Source organism: Sardina pilchardus, chromosome 8 (genome assembly GCF_963854185.1).
Source record: "Sardina pilchardus chromosome 8, fSarPil1.1, whole genome shotgun sequence".
In the NCBI taxonomy this organism is placed as follows: domain Eukaryota; kingdom Metazoa; phylum Chordata; class Actinopteri; order Clupeiformes; family Clupeidae; genus Sardina; species Sardina pilchardus.
The window spans coordinates 14744472-14759823 of record NC_085001.1 but is presented as its reverse complement, the minus strand read 5'-3'; the positions used below and the strand labels follow the sequence as shown (position 1 = coordinate 14759823).

The 15352-nt window shown below is 38.6% G+C and overlaps 1 protein-coding gene across 1 annotated transcript in view; it reads left to right on the top strand.

Annotated features, from left to right (window-relative positions):
- The window catches only part of otpb (orthopedia homeobox b), a 31574-nt gene that overhangs the window by 11261 nt on the left and 4961 nt on the right, over positions 1 to 15352 (top strand). The window contains exon 4 of the mRNA XM_062542905.1: positions 6604 to 6651. The gene's annotated coding sequence lies outside the window, so the exon portion shown is untranslated. The remainder of the gene's footprint in view (positions 1 to 6603; positions 6652 to 15352) is intronic.

Genomic DNA, 15352 nt, shown 5'->3' with positions numbered 1-15352 from the left:
TGACAGTTAACCAGCCGTGTGTGCTCTTCCCAGTACTTTTGCTGAAATAGGGGATGTCCGATTTTTACAAACTCAATTGTGTTCATTAAAGGAAAGATGGTTAATATCATTACCTTCTGATTGAAGAAATATCTAACATTCCCTTCTATATGACCAATTACATTAGCACCAGAGGCTTTCTTTTTCTTTTAATCAACTTCAAATGATAAAGTCTGATTAAGTCATAAATACTGATACTAATCATTTGTTCTAAAAAGGTAATTTCATTTATTTATGTTCATTTATTAATTTAGGCACAGCATGAGATTTGAGATACAGCTTCTTCTCAATTGATTACTTTTGTGATGAAAAACAGTTGTAATTTATTTTGTGAAGAAATCAATTGCAATCTTTTCAGGTAATTAATGTACACCTATATGCAGTGACTGAGAATGTTGAATAGGCTATCTGCGAACGCGTTGAGGCTACCTTTTATTCCAAAGATGATGAAGAGGGAGCTCATTGAAAACAGTGTGATTCTAGCCACTGGTTTATATAGAGAATCCACATCTGAGGAACCGGTGGGTTCCTTTTATCCTCTTCCAGGTCTGAGGCTTAATGTCGTATTGAAAACCGTGCCAGATATACATGACTTGAGATGGGTCACTATATAAATCACTGCTCTAACTTTACAATAATCAGTAGTGATCATTTCATATGGTCTATATAGTGCACTCAGTGAGTTCTGTAATGTCCATCTACGGAGCAGTGAACTTGGCCATAACCCAGCCCATACCAGTGGGATCAGCAGGGAATGTCACCAAGTGAATAGGGACAGCTTTCAGATTCATAAAATTCATACGATTCTTCACAAATGAATGAACACAATTTTCTACCAATTTCCCCATTATGCAAATATTCAAACTAATAAATTTAGAGTAATTAGGGGTCCCTCTACATTTCCACATTCGGCCAGTTTTGCTGTAATTGCAGAGACTATCAAATAATTACGTCACTAATTGGGGATATTTGTGACAGATACAACAAATTCAGCTGCAAATTGCATTTCATTTAAGAAACCATAGCACACCCTTAGAATTTTTATCAAAGTTTAATTCCGCTGACATAATGAAAGAAATTGAGGACTTGTCATCACATTTGAGCAATCCAAATCTTAGTAAGGTGGAATGATCAAATAAATTAAGCCGGAATTCATACAATATTTCTCTAATCTCCTCTGAAAGCCTCTTTATTTTTAGGAAATAACACCAGATTTTTACGGTTGCCTAAGTGTCATAAAATCAGAACTACACTGAATTAGAGAATCATTATAAGGCTATTACAGCTCGGCAAAGCTTGTACTGTAGCCTCCGCAGTGAGACACATACACTTCATGCCCAGTGTGCAGTGTGCTAACCTTGCTGTAAATAGGGTTATGGCATGTTACTGAAGCATGATGTTTCAGGCCTACACTGAAAAAAAAGCCTTATTTATTTAGTGCATAAAGAGTACAATCTCAAGTGTGTGTGTGTGTGTGTGTGTGTGTGTGTGTGTGTGTGTGTGTGTGCATGCTTTTGTTATTGTTATTGTTTTACTTTACTTTATGTTGACAGCCTGTGCACCACAACAAATTCGCTGTGCATTTTTTCTTGGGATTATTTTTGTAACTGATTCTACCATGTCCACTTTTACTCGCAGTAACACTACAATGCTGCGCTCTTTCAATCGCCCACGTCTGTCAAAAACATAAACAAAAACTTTTTACACCTGTTGTTTTGCGAGGCTGCCAAAGTCCCAAGGTCGTCTTCGTATGCATTATGTTTGCTTACACAGTCACAGACATTTTAACCGCCTCATAATCCGAAAAGCGTTATAAATGTCTCCTGGTTGTGATTTGTTTCATCCGTGGAAATGGTGCAGCTCTTATGTACACAAGCCAAGTGCAGCATGAAAGTGCTCAGCCATGCGTGGACGCAGGCTGCCTATTTGTCAGAAACCCTCATAAATGCGGACCTTTCCCGATAAAAGTGATGTCTCCATTTTTTCCCCACAGCACACAAAAGCACATGAGAAATGTAGGCAGTCGCGTATCGTCCGAGAGAGAGAGGAAAATCAGGTTGTCTTTGACTGGATATTGAATCGGTGAAGGACACGGCGTAGAGCGCAGTGAAATAGACCGATAACGATCGCAAATATGCACGAGGAGTGAAAGGGTTGGCTGACGTTTTTAGCAAATACTGTGTCCCCATATTTTGTCAATAGATGTTTTATTAAAGATAAAGCGCAGTGCATTCTGCATTTTTACTAATGCGACGCTGGCCCTGTACACGCAATGTTTTAGTGCCTATTCATCTATGATGGATAGACATCTAACCCGAACCTGCCATTAATCATTTACAATTAACATTCTTTAAATGTCTGACGTATCAAAGGTCTAGACAATTACAACATGTTGGTTCAACAAGGTTACATAATACATAATAAAGCATAATATTTAAACACAACATTTTCTCAAATAAATGGTCCGAACGTCCTATACCCCCCCCCCCCCCCCCCCCCCCACCACCACCACCACCACCACCACAAAAAAAGACGAGATGTGTTATAGACCTTTCCCTATAAATTAGTTTTAATGGGCTGTTTACTATGTAAAATGTCAGCTATTTTCTGTTTTCTACCCAACAGGTCATACACATTTCAACATCTGTTGGAATAGCCTTTTCTCTTTACCTGAGGTATTGGAACTCCCCCGGGCTATATGGTGTAAATTAAATCAATAGCGATTGCACACATTCTTGTCTTTTTCTTTCATTCCTGAGTTTTGGCTTACTTCTCAAACCATTTTGAGGCCTTTCAGGAATCACGTTTAATTATGGCTGGGAATTTTTGGACTGGTGCGTCCCTACTCTAAATTCCCCCCCTCTTAAGTGAGACGCCTAGGGCGCTCCTTTATCGCCCAGCCATCTCTTTAAATCACTTTATGTCGCCTTGTCTGTTGGTCTCATACCACGGAACCGCGTGTCCCTGGTGGAGCATCATTCTCTACGTAAAAAGAGATGAAGGTTGGGATATTAAGCGACTCTATATAACATCCAGGACACAATGGAATGATTGATGGCGGGACAATGTGGAAACACCAGGACAGGGGGCCTTGGAGACGCCGACTGGGAAGGGGGGAGGGTCGACATCCCGGAGGGGCATTGCAGTCTATTTGTATGAGTAATCAGCAAAGCCCCCCTCTCTGTCAGTCCTGTTTACTCACCGATTTTCTCAACAAGACAGCCATTGACACCGGATAGATGGGGCTAATCTGCCGCTGAAACTGGCGCTTTAAGAGCGTTACAGGTCCTACCCGGGACACCAGACTCGTACTGGTATAACGCCATCGCGTTGAGCTGAGGGCATCAGTGCTATTCTGAATTTGTGTGTTTTGGCGCTTTAGATAGATATCTAGATGGATAGAAAGACAGATAGACGCGCGCGCGCGCACACACACACGCACGGACGCACACACACACATAGAGAGAGATAGAGGTAGAGAGAGAGACCGTGTGTATGTCAGTAAGGCACGTACCGTCTCTCAACCAGCTGATACCCGACGCCCCGTTGACCATCGCCACCATCTCTTAATTGCCGAACCATGTTAACACACACGTTCCAACCTAAGAAATGTTTTAATCAGATAGACATCAGACTCCACACATTTGTAGATAGGCCTATGCTTTCATTATCTGAATTAGACGAGGAGCCCTCTGAAAAGGCAATGCGCATGGGTGGATCTGTCCATGGTTCTGAAAGGCTCGGTAAGCCACATTTCACCTTTCCAGGTCTGGCAACCACGCGTATTTATTTCTGTATTCCTCTCCGTATGGATCGCTCCATCCCCTTGGAATACCACTGCTGTGTCGTCATTGTCCAGAACTATTAATATGAGCTCAGTAGGGATGTCTCAGGGGTTGGCAATCCATGGATCCGAGCATATAAAAACTCACCGCCAGCCCTATGGGTTCCGTTTGCATTAGAAAGACCCAAAGTCATCCAGTTTTCTCTAATCACGACAATTACTCGTGAATTATCACCGGACCCTGACAGACGTTCTTTTTAACTCTCTTTTATTTCCAAACAGCCTTAATCAGCAGCTCTCATTACAAACGCTGATTAAAGCGCAAATTATCCAGCAGTGGCCCCGTTCTCGTCTACCAGCGGCTCGTTCAATATCAATTAGGGCAAGCAGCATGTCTGCAGCCTCCGAGAGCGTCCAACTGCTTGATGGTGGCACTTATTAGTTTGGAAAACAAGGAAAATACTAATAATCAACGGTCAGGGAAAAGGGAGACACCGAGGTTTTTCCGATGAAATGCTAAAACTATAGCCTACTGTAGATTCAGTACATTAATCACGTCGTTGTAAAGCCGCGAGAGGAACTTTATTCTTTTTCTGTTGTTCTAATGTGTGGGCTATAATGCGTGTGCTATAATTGATATGCTTGTATAGGGTCATAATTGTGATTTTTTTTGACAATTTTGCCAGCAAAATAGATTAATTACTTTTTTAAATGTGTACATGTGTGCATTGATTTAGGCTACTAAAGACAATTATACAACATATACAAATTTAAAAATATACATTTATTCAGTAAATGCATAGTAAAGAAACAAACTCTGGAGCAGAATTCTTTAAAAATCTGAAATAAATATATCCATTCATACAGTATAACAAAAGTGTAATAGATGCACAGAACATATCTACAATGAGAATCTAGACCAGGGGCCCTTGATAACATTTGTGGAGATTCTCTTAAAAAAGAAAGAAAGGCAAAAGACATGCTCTTATTGTGAAGTGAGTTGTGGTAGATCAGTATAGGACTACATATGGCATGCTATGTTACTGACTGAAATGCTGTATTACTTATTTGAACAGAAATCTTAAAATTGTGTTTAATAAAATATTGGATATTCTGGGTAGGCAGATGCTATTCATGGTACTAGAAGTCAAACACACACAAACTACACACGTTTTTCTTAATTTCCAAATGTTTCCAGAGTTTTGGGGTCCATAGCCATCAGTACAGTTTGAGACCAGCAGTATCACATGGTGTGGCATCAGATACACATTTGCTATATTTGAACTCATAAACTAATCCTCGTTGTATTAAACACACTATCCCATGTCAGTTCACATTGTGACCCTAACCTCACCAGCTGTGGTGCTACTAAAAGTTGATTTAATGTTTTTGAAATCCTCCACAAATACACTACATTTCATGAAGACCAGGGGAAAGTCAAGTGCCACTGTAAAATAAACCACCTCACTTCCTATGAGTTTGCACATGTTTATGTCAAAGAGTTTGTCAGGCTATTTGAAATCAGTTTGTTCCAGGAGATGTATTCCTTTGCAGTAGTTGCTTCAATTGGCCCTTGATGTTTTGGACACATGATAACATGTTGATTTAGGACTGTCGCGGTAGAATGCGGAGTCGAAGAGGTGCTGCCACTACACCTGGTGTCACTCTCATTTGGTGACACGATTCAAATAAAGAAGACTTGAGACACTTACCGTAGCATATGCTAACCAAAACACAATGCTGTGATGGAAATGTATTAAAATTACTGGTAATTGACACAAAATATGACAAAGTGTTTCAGGCTTTCTAAGCAAAGATACACACATTACTGAGGAGCAGCCCCATAATGTAACTGATTAATGAAGGATTGCCCTGGCACACACAGATGATTTCCTGAAAAATGAATTCTTTGTTGTCACTCCGACAAGCCAGCAACCAGGGCCGGAAAAAGACTATTAGCCAGAATCATTATCAATAGTGATATTTTCAAACTCTATTACGGCAATCAGGCTAGAATTTATTCAATAGATTTACCTCATTTGGCCGTAATTGATAAATAATCAAAATTTATCAATGTACTTGCACACATTTCAGTAACAATCAAGTAAAAGTAGCCCATTTACCACCTGACTTGGTCCAAATTAGGGCTAAATTGATGATCAATTAATCTTAGGAGGGGTAGTGCTGTAGTTTTGTGGACAAGCAGCAGAGAAAGTGGCAAATAAATGGAGAAAAGACAGGAGATTAGTGGAATGAGCAGAAAGAAGCCGAACCGCCACGGATGGCAGCTAATGAGCATGCAGCTGGGTTGCAAATTGGCAGATTTATAGCGTTAGTATGAAAACTACAGACGCAACGTTGGCAGGCCAGGCGTTCGACACCCGCCATGCCCTGTGACTAAATGTGTAAATATGGTGAAATCTAGGGCTTTTTAAGATCATTACCCACCACTTGTTTGAAGCAGTGGCCCATTGGCTCTCTTTGACCCAGCTTGAAGGAGTACATGAGTTAGAGCTGGGGCCTGACATGTAATAATAACAAGACGATGTGACACGTTTGCGGTTTCGAGAAGTCCAAGTGAACCACATAGTGCATATGTGAGTTGTCGTTTCTGAAGATATAAAGACACGGGGATTTTTACAGAGGTTATAGACAAGCCGTGTGCCAAGTATTAGACTCAGTAATATAAAACAACAAGAAGAATGTAAACACATCTATACATGTGTATTCAAATGCATCAAGATCTAGATGTCAAGTAATGCTGTTTTCTAACATTTCAGTTGCAGGGAAACATCTGGACGAAGCATGCATTCAGTGTTAAAACGCAGGTATGTTTACCTGAGCTTATACACACATTTTAAATCTTGTGACCAGATAATTTGTATGGTCTTTCTTTCCACTTCCAAAACTCACACTCAAAAAACGTCCAGGAGTGCGCAACATGAGGCTTATGACATTTCCTGGGTAATGATTGTATTATGTCTCGCAATAAGGGCTTGATTACTGCGGCAATACGTCTTGTTTACCACCGATCGAATGCACAGCAGTGAGCCCCATTGACTACATTAGTGAGCGTTTATTTCTGCTACTTTGTTTGCTTTTATTCTGTTAGCGCCACATGTGTAGATATTTGTTGCACAGCTGTCAGACTGTAGTTTTCCACACCAAGTGATGCATCCTCAACATTTAAACATAAACATTTTGCGAAAGACCGCATCTGAAAACAAGTTCAACAGATTCATATAGGATATGTCTCACCACAATGAATGTCAAATTTATATGTGTGGTGAAACATTAAGATGCAGTCGTTTGATCATAAGATGTGTCTGTGTGATAATTTCTCTACTATCTTTCACTGATTTCCGAAAGTATTCATCAACCCCATTCAACCTATGATTTCTCATTTTGCTATGGAGCTCAGCTCCAATATAAACATAATTTAAAATGGAATTTGAAACCTGATACCTAAAGAGTCTCCTCTTAATCATCTAAATGTTGAGATTGAGAGAGGTATTCAGTTTTGTCAAGTAATCACACTAAACACATTAGGAAGGTGTAAAGGATTTGCTGTCCAATCTATTTGTATTGAGTTGTATACTCATCCAGTCCCATACGGAACAACTGATCCAATCAGTGTGGCTTTTATGAGGACCAAACACCTTGTTGTGGAACTGTGACTCAATATTATCAGGAGGGTTAAAATAAGAGGACATATGGTTATGGTTATGGTTATTGCTATTTAGCGGACACCTTTGTCCAGAGCGAATAACATCAGCTAAACACAGTACATTGTATCAAACCCCCTAGTAACACAGCACAGTACATTGTATCAAATCCCTTAGTAACACTGCACAGTACATTGTATCAAATCCCTTAGTAACACAGCACAGTACATAGTATCAAATCCCTTAGTAACACAGCACAGTACATTGTATTAAACCGTCTAGTAACACAATATGCTGTAGTTCATTGTATTAAACCGTCTAGTAACACAATACAGTTTGTTGCATCAAAATGGGCAAAAAAATACAGGCCAACTACGAATGTCAGGCCATCATATCCGAAACACTACAACTGAGCAAGGAGGTCAATTGTCCGAGATGTGGCCAAGAGGCCAACAACAACTGGGAGAGCTGCAGAGCTTATTGGTTGAAATGAAGGAAGAAACGATCCAGTTATCAACAACCTCTTTGGCCTCCTTACAAGAGAGACTAGGAGGAAGCCACTTGTTGGAAGTGTCAAGTCTCCATTGTTTTTTCTCTCTTTTCAAGACAGCATGGGACCAAACAGCCTTTGGATGAGGACATTGTGGTCCAGTGCTATTGAAGCTGGGCAATCTGACCCGAAAGCAAAGCTGTGTGTTTGGCCCCGAACCAAATGCAGCCCTAAAGCCTGTTAACACCAGCCCCTGCTGTCAAGCGTGCTGGTGGTGCTGAAGGGACCTATAGCCCGGGGCTGTGTGTGTCAGCAGGGGGAGGAACAGGGACGCTTGTTGCCATCAGGGCAGGACAAGATGGATGGAGCCCAAAAGAGAGCAAACCTGGAGGAGAAGTCTATGTCGTTACAGTCAGCAGGAGACCTCTGGTGACCATTCATGTCTGAGAAGGAGAGCGACCCAAAACACCTGGCAAAGGCCTCTATGGAATGGCTTGGAGAACACGAGGAGGGTTTTCTGATGGGCCTGGCCAAAGCACTGACTTGAATCTGATCAAATCTGTTTTGTTCAATATGTGGATTGGAGTCTAGTCATGCTGTCTTTATTGGTTGGCAGAGTTAGAGCATCTTGGAAAGAGAGAATGGGCAAAAATACCAAAATCGTAATATGCAAATCTCGTTCAGACATGCACTTGCGATTGCTACTAAAGGACAATAGTTTATACAAAGCAGATGGATAAAAAATGTCATTTTCTCCAAATGTACCCCTTTGTGCACATGGGTGTTGACTGTATTGTGTTATGAAAAGAAAAGAAGACATTTCAATGCATACAATGTTGTGTTTCAAAATTAAAACTGATATGTATACAGCACTTTATTTATAGTATTCATACTGTATGTTTCAATCATAATGTTCGTGCATACAATAGTTGTTAGGCAACGCTTTTGTCCAAAGTAACTTACAATGATGTCTACAAACATTACATTAACATTAAAATGAATGTGACATTTGAAAGTAGTCATATGGACTAATTAACAAACAATTGTCAATCTTAGTAATAGACTAAATAAAAATATAGAATAATAACAATAATCATAAATATATACAAACCACAATTAATTAGTGTCTATAGAGATGAGACCGAGATGCTTTTTGAAGATCCTAAAACTATTGCTAGAACAAAAAGTATTAGATGAATCCTTCCATCAATGAGGAATCATAGAGGTAGAGTCTTGACCATCAAGCGTTAATGGAAGGTGAACATAGCAGACACTCATTAGAGATGGGCTACACAGTGAGGGACAAAGGGCTGGGCCATGGAATTAAGATAGCAAGTTGCAGATGCAGTAGGCCAGTTCAATTTAGTACTGGCTGCTATGGGAAGCCAATAGAAGAATAGAATAGGGTAGAATAGAAGATTAACTTACAGAGGTATGCCAGCTAATAATGAATTGAAATTGTTTAATTGGGGAAGGACCATAGTAGTTGAGAGGCATATTGTGATGCCACTCTGATCTGATCGAATTCACCTGAGGAAGGTCTACATGACCGAAACGTTGTGATAATAAATCTGTGTTGCTTGCATAATGGACAGTGTGCGGGACTTCTTCTATAAGTAACTCTGATCTGATCTCCCAAATATTCTATAGGATAAACTGACCTGACTTTGTAATTGAGGTATTTTAACGCATGATGTTTACTCAAACTCAAAGTTGAATATTTAGTACGTCTTCATATTTCTATGGGTAGATAAGAAACTGGGATCAGCCAAACTCTCTGATCTAAATCTTTAAAAGATGGTAGGCCTATCTCACATTTTGATAAATTAAAAAAATATTTTTTAAGTGATCAATCAACTGCTTCACAAATTGCATATTGTTTAAAAGGCAAAATATTATACCATTAAATAGCATAGCATATTAAAAATGAAAGTAGTTTTCTAAATACTAAATAATGACAGGCTGCTATTTTTCCATATTAGGGATGATTATGTTAGAAAAATATCTCTAACACTTTAAACTCCCAAAATATAGTCACATGGAACATAAAAATGTAATTTGGGACCCTGACTGAGCCTGATCCCAGTTGGTATTGACCTTTAGTTAACCCCATAAGTTGAGACCATTTCTTTGAGTTAACGCTCAACTGTACAGTGAAAATAGTTCTAAGTGTTCTTCATACACTATTGTGTCAAGACACCTTACAGGGAAGTGGTATATAATGTGATGTTGATATTTCTCGGCATCTAGCCTTTGAGCACTACCTGTATACACCTGCCTTGTGTTTGTGCATCCTCTGTGTCTAGACCCGCAGCTCAGTAAATGGGAAAACAATAAACAAAGGTACGGGGAAACGGCAGATAGGCATCTATTGTTCTTTTGCAGAACCCTTGGAAAGTGGTCTTTGGCAGTAAGAAAGTATCCACGTATCCCTATGAACAAAACTATGGCCTCTCTCAGGAGTTTACATATTCATCCATCATTGATTATTGTCTGCTCATAGAAGATTAGTGGTTTGGTAGGTCAGGCTGAAATGTTATACAAGGTTACAGAAATGAATTATTCTGCCATTTAATTTGCTGATCCAATTAATTGCATTATCTGATTATGATGGAATTTGTTAATAATTGCCAGCACATGTTCCTAATTTTGTGTAGCTCAAGTGGCCAGTGGACCGAGTCCTTACCCCCTCTAAGGCCATTTGCCCCACTTCTCCTTTGTTTACGCTGCTTTTCAATAAGAAACCGCAGCAGAGCACCTCAGTAAAAACATGCATAATATTCACAGGGAAGTTTATCACTTGTGACCTGGAGTCATAGAAAATGCTGACACATATCTTCTCATTTACTGAGAGGAAAGTAAATGTTATGTAGCTGATTCAAAACAACAGCTGCATTGCATTGACTTGCAGTTCACGCACATGCGGATGCAAATGCAAATTATCTAATATTAAACGAAATATAGTTATAATAAACTACTTGAATTTACTGCAATATATTATAATGAATTAGACATTTAGAGCTTTATTAAAATTAATACAAAATGAAATTGTTTCTGTGAAAATAATTAGGAATTTTAGCTCTAATGGAAGCCAGATGAATAAAAAAACGTCACCATTTTGTTTTAATTAGAAAGTTAGGGCAGGCACCTAAACACATTTGTATGGCATTTTGCTCTTATATAGCAGTAGTCTTAGCAAAGTCGAGCATCGTAGTGCAACTGAGATGAGGTACAATGTCGTTTTTGTTTTTTTGTTTTTAACATATCCTCTTCATCTAACCTATGATCTCTGTGCTACACTTCATAGCTTTTTTGCATTTTCCAACATTTCTAACCTTCCGGCTTTCACAAAGACCTGATGGAAAATACAAGCCCCACTGTACAACAGAGTCTTATGAGACTGGATTAACTGGGATATTGACTGCGGGTATTCAAGGATGACCAACACTTTGAGCCCAATATCTGTAGATTGCAATTGGCCTCGGTTCTACTCAAATCGAGTGATATCATCAATACTTTTCTTTACCCGCCATCAATAAGGCCAGCGCAAGTCAAATCTTTGCAAGTTCCTTATGCCAGTGGCAGAATGCAGAATGTGCAGAACAGTGCAGGAGGGGAGAGAAACGTCATTTGTATTCTTTTCTCTTCTGCTGCAACATGAAAAAGAAAAGAATCAAATGGAAATATCTTTCGAGGACCATCTTCCAAAGGCTAAAAACATTTTACACTTTCCACCATCCAGAAAAAAAACAAGCGGATAAAAAAGAAATTGCCCCATGAATAACTAGCTTAAGGTCTAATAATTGTTGATTTTATCAAAGAAATTAATCCAGTTTCTGTGTCCAGGTGGATAACATGAGATATGTTTTCCCGGCTGACAGATGTAATGCTTTTCCGTATCACACTTAGTGTGATCAGAATGTATATAACGGCTCCCTGTGGCACATAAATAGCTTGAAATGATGTGCAATTATTGCACATAATGACTATGTTAACTGCATGGCAGTACTTTATCAGATGTTTTCTACTTCATGATGTGGACTGAAGTTAAAGGAAGTATGTAAGTGGTGAAACTGCATGTGCCACACTAGTTGGAGTTGGAAAGTTGATTTCTGATCTTAATGTGATATTAAGAAAATTAAATGTTTTTTTTTAATATGAGTAATAGAATTGGGTGGCGCATGCATGGCATATCTCTACATTTTGGATACACACCAGGAGAACAGTCCTTTGGGTCACATCACAAAACATTGGTGGAAATTGGCTTTAAAAATGAACAAAACGTCTCCAGAGTACAGAGTGTTGTATGGGGATGAATGGACTTAACAAGGTTTGTGGGTGCAAAATCCACCCCACCCCCCACCCCCAGCAACCCCTTTGGTAGTGGAAATTGAGAAGTCAATGGACTCACAGGGGTCACCAGGGTCAGCCCTGGAACTCGCACACTGCTCAAAATTGTCCTCTGCTGGACTTTCAGCCATTTTGTTGATGGAAGGCACACTCCCTTACAAACAAATCCATTTTTCCATTTTTTCCCCTCTGTACTTAATTTTTGTCAAGTCAGTCTATTCCCTTGACCAAATTCAACATCTATTATTGTCTGTGTTCCATTTTCTCAGTAAACAAACAAGAACAAAACTAAAGTTTCAAAGCTTTTATTTTTCTCAGCCATGTGTATTTACAACAATCTTATCAGCGGTTTGTTAACAGTTGTAATTAGTCAACAATCTTGATGGTATTCTGCAGTTCTTTCTGATCCATTCTAGAGAAACCTATGATACGGTCTAGTGCAACACTAGTAATACTAGCTTTCTGTTTGTTTTTTGCCAATGTTATGTGTAAAGCTTGCCATCCCCATTTATTAGTAGAGAATCTTTTCTGACTATCCTAACATTAATTGGTTTATATTTTAAATCCTATCCTTCAATATTGTTAATCACTTGTCTGATGTAACACGATCTGAGTATGCTGAAATATATGGTTATATATTCCATTTTTCAGAGCCTTTTGACTTTTGCTTTAGTTCAATAGCACAGTTGGTCTGCGGCCAGTATTGTGAGCTTTAGCCACTGTAGGCCCACCAACAGCGCCCCTAGTGATGGCTACATTTAGGATCTTTTTTTTTATTTTTTTTTTACATACAAATGTGAATAATATGCTAGTCTCAGTCCTTTTAACCTATTAAACTAAAGAGTAGCCCATATGAAAAAATACGGCTTCAGTCCATTGTAAACTTTTAACAAAAACATTATTAGCCATACAGTTTTAATGTAGGTCTAACTTTAATGTCACTTTCTTAAGTGGTCAGTGGACAACTAATTTCAGGCCGATAGGCCTACAAATGAAGGGAATTTCTCACATTGGACAACATGGTCAGTAGCTATTATTGTTAATAATAATAATAATAATATTAATAATCATAATGATGATGATGATGATAACAATAATAATAATTATCTATATACTTCGCTTGATGTATGCTAGTTGAACCATTTCTTTATATTTGGTGTTGTTCTTGTTCTTACTTCAGCTGCTATAATTCTTATCGCATTCTTAACGCAAAGAAAATCTGCTTTAATGATGACTTAAGTGACCATTAGGCATATAATAGGCCAAACGTGAAAAACGTCAATTAATTTACTAGCATATCGTGTGGATATACATATCATAATAATTCAGACACTATTTAACAAGGTTTTGATAAATGGATACACAGCTCGCCCCCCAAAAGTGAGCGCATTCCATCTTATACATTTTGATAACGGGTTCGCCCCTGAAAGTCTCATTATCACCTTAATAGGACCCGGTTACTCCGTGACACCCAACCGCTCCATCTCATCAAGGAAATCGCTCTTCAATGCTGATTATTTTATTTGGGACCCTAATTATACATCTTTCGAATATATCACGTCGTAATCGTCTCCACATGGAGGGCCACAAGTTTAATTAAAGAATGAGATGCAGAGCTTGCTACCTGCTTTGCAGAATGGAGAATGAGTGCCTTCTCTGCAAATATCTATCCTTCTGTCTATCTCCCCCTTCCCGTCATCCCCGTCAGGATCGAATGTAAACGCAAAATAGAGCTATGATTTTCAGCTGCAGGTCCAAAACCAACCAATTTTCTCTGCGCGAAATATGATTCTGGCATACGCTGTTGGAGATTTAGTTTGCGAATGAATGGAAGCCACTTTTTTCATGGAGCATGTTATTTATTTAAAACTGGGGAGTTGGTGGACCTGCAAGACAGAGAACAAACACAATCACGTCTGCTTTCATCAGATTTTTTGCATAGTTTAACTTGGGTTGGATTGATGCAGATTGATAGAACAGAACAATGAGAGAGAAAGAGAGAGATCAATTTGTTTTCATTCCCCCCCCCCCCCCCCCACCCCTTTTTTAGCACAAAAAATATCCTGTGTGTTTGTGTGTGTATTTATCTATAATATAATATTAGACATCATATACCTGGCAAGCTTTTATACACGTGTTTATACTTCACTTGTAGGCTATCTGGACATTTTATTTTATATATATCTGTGTGTTTTTGTTTAGTCTTTTTTATGTTAACATAATATTAAGGACTGTCCAAGGCCATAGGTTGTAGCCTACTTTATCTCATATGAACAACAAAACATTAAGAAGATATAAAACGGCATTACTAACATGTCATTCCCTTCATGTCATGAGCGCTATTGTAGGCTATAACAAGCCATCTTGTAAAATATGACCATAACAAGAGCAATTTATTGCCACTGGTGGTGGGATAGTGGTGATGATGATGATGATGATGATGATAATAATAATACTCATAATAATAATAATAATAATTTACAGTGACAAAGCAAGTAAAACCACATTTAAAAAGTTTGAATAGGCTAGATATATTTATATGGTTTTGTTGTTGGTGTGAAATACCTTATTTCCTTAGAACCATATTTCCTGGAGTTTTCAAATTAATGGCAAATTCAGATTCCATGAGAAAGCTTTACATTCAATAGCCTATGTGACTTACACACGTACACGTCAAATTATACATGTTTCGTCTTTTTTTATTGCAGCTATTTACTATTAAACATAACACAACAAAAGTCGATGCTAACGTTTGTATTAGGTTGCAAGAATAGGCTACAATCCAAACATAGCCTAGCGGTTACAAAAGCAAACATGAATGCAGCATATTGACCTACCTCATAAATACACAAAGTTAAAATGCGTCTAAACAATTACCGGAAAGTAGCCCACAGTTTATTCGAGATTTACACATTGTAACAGCCTTTCATATGGCAACCATTTTTCTATGCTAACATACTTATTGCTGGCTATTCTTCCGTGTAGTACAGTGGTTATGATTGGTGTATTTTATTTCATCCTTTA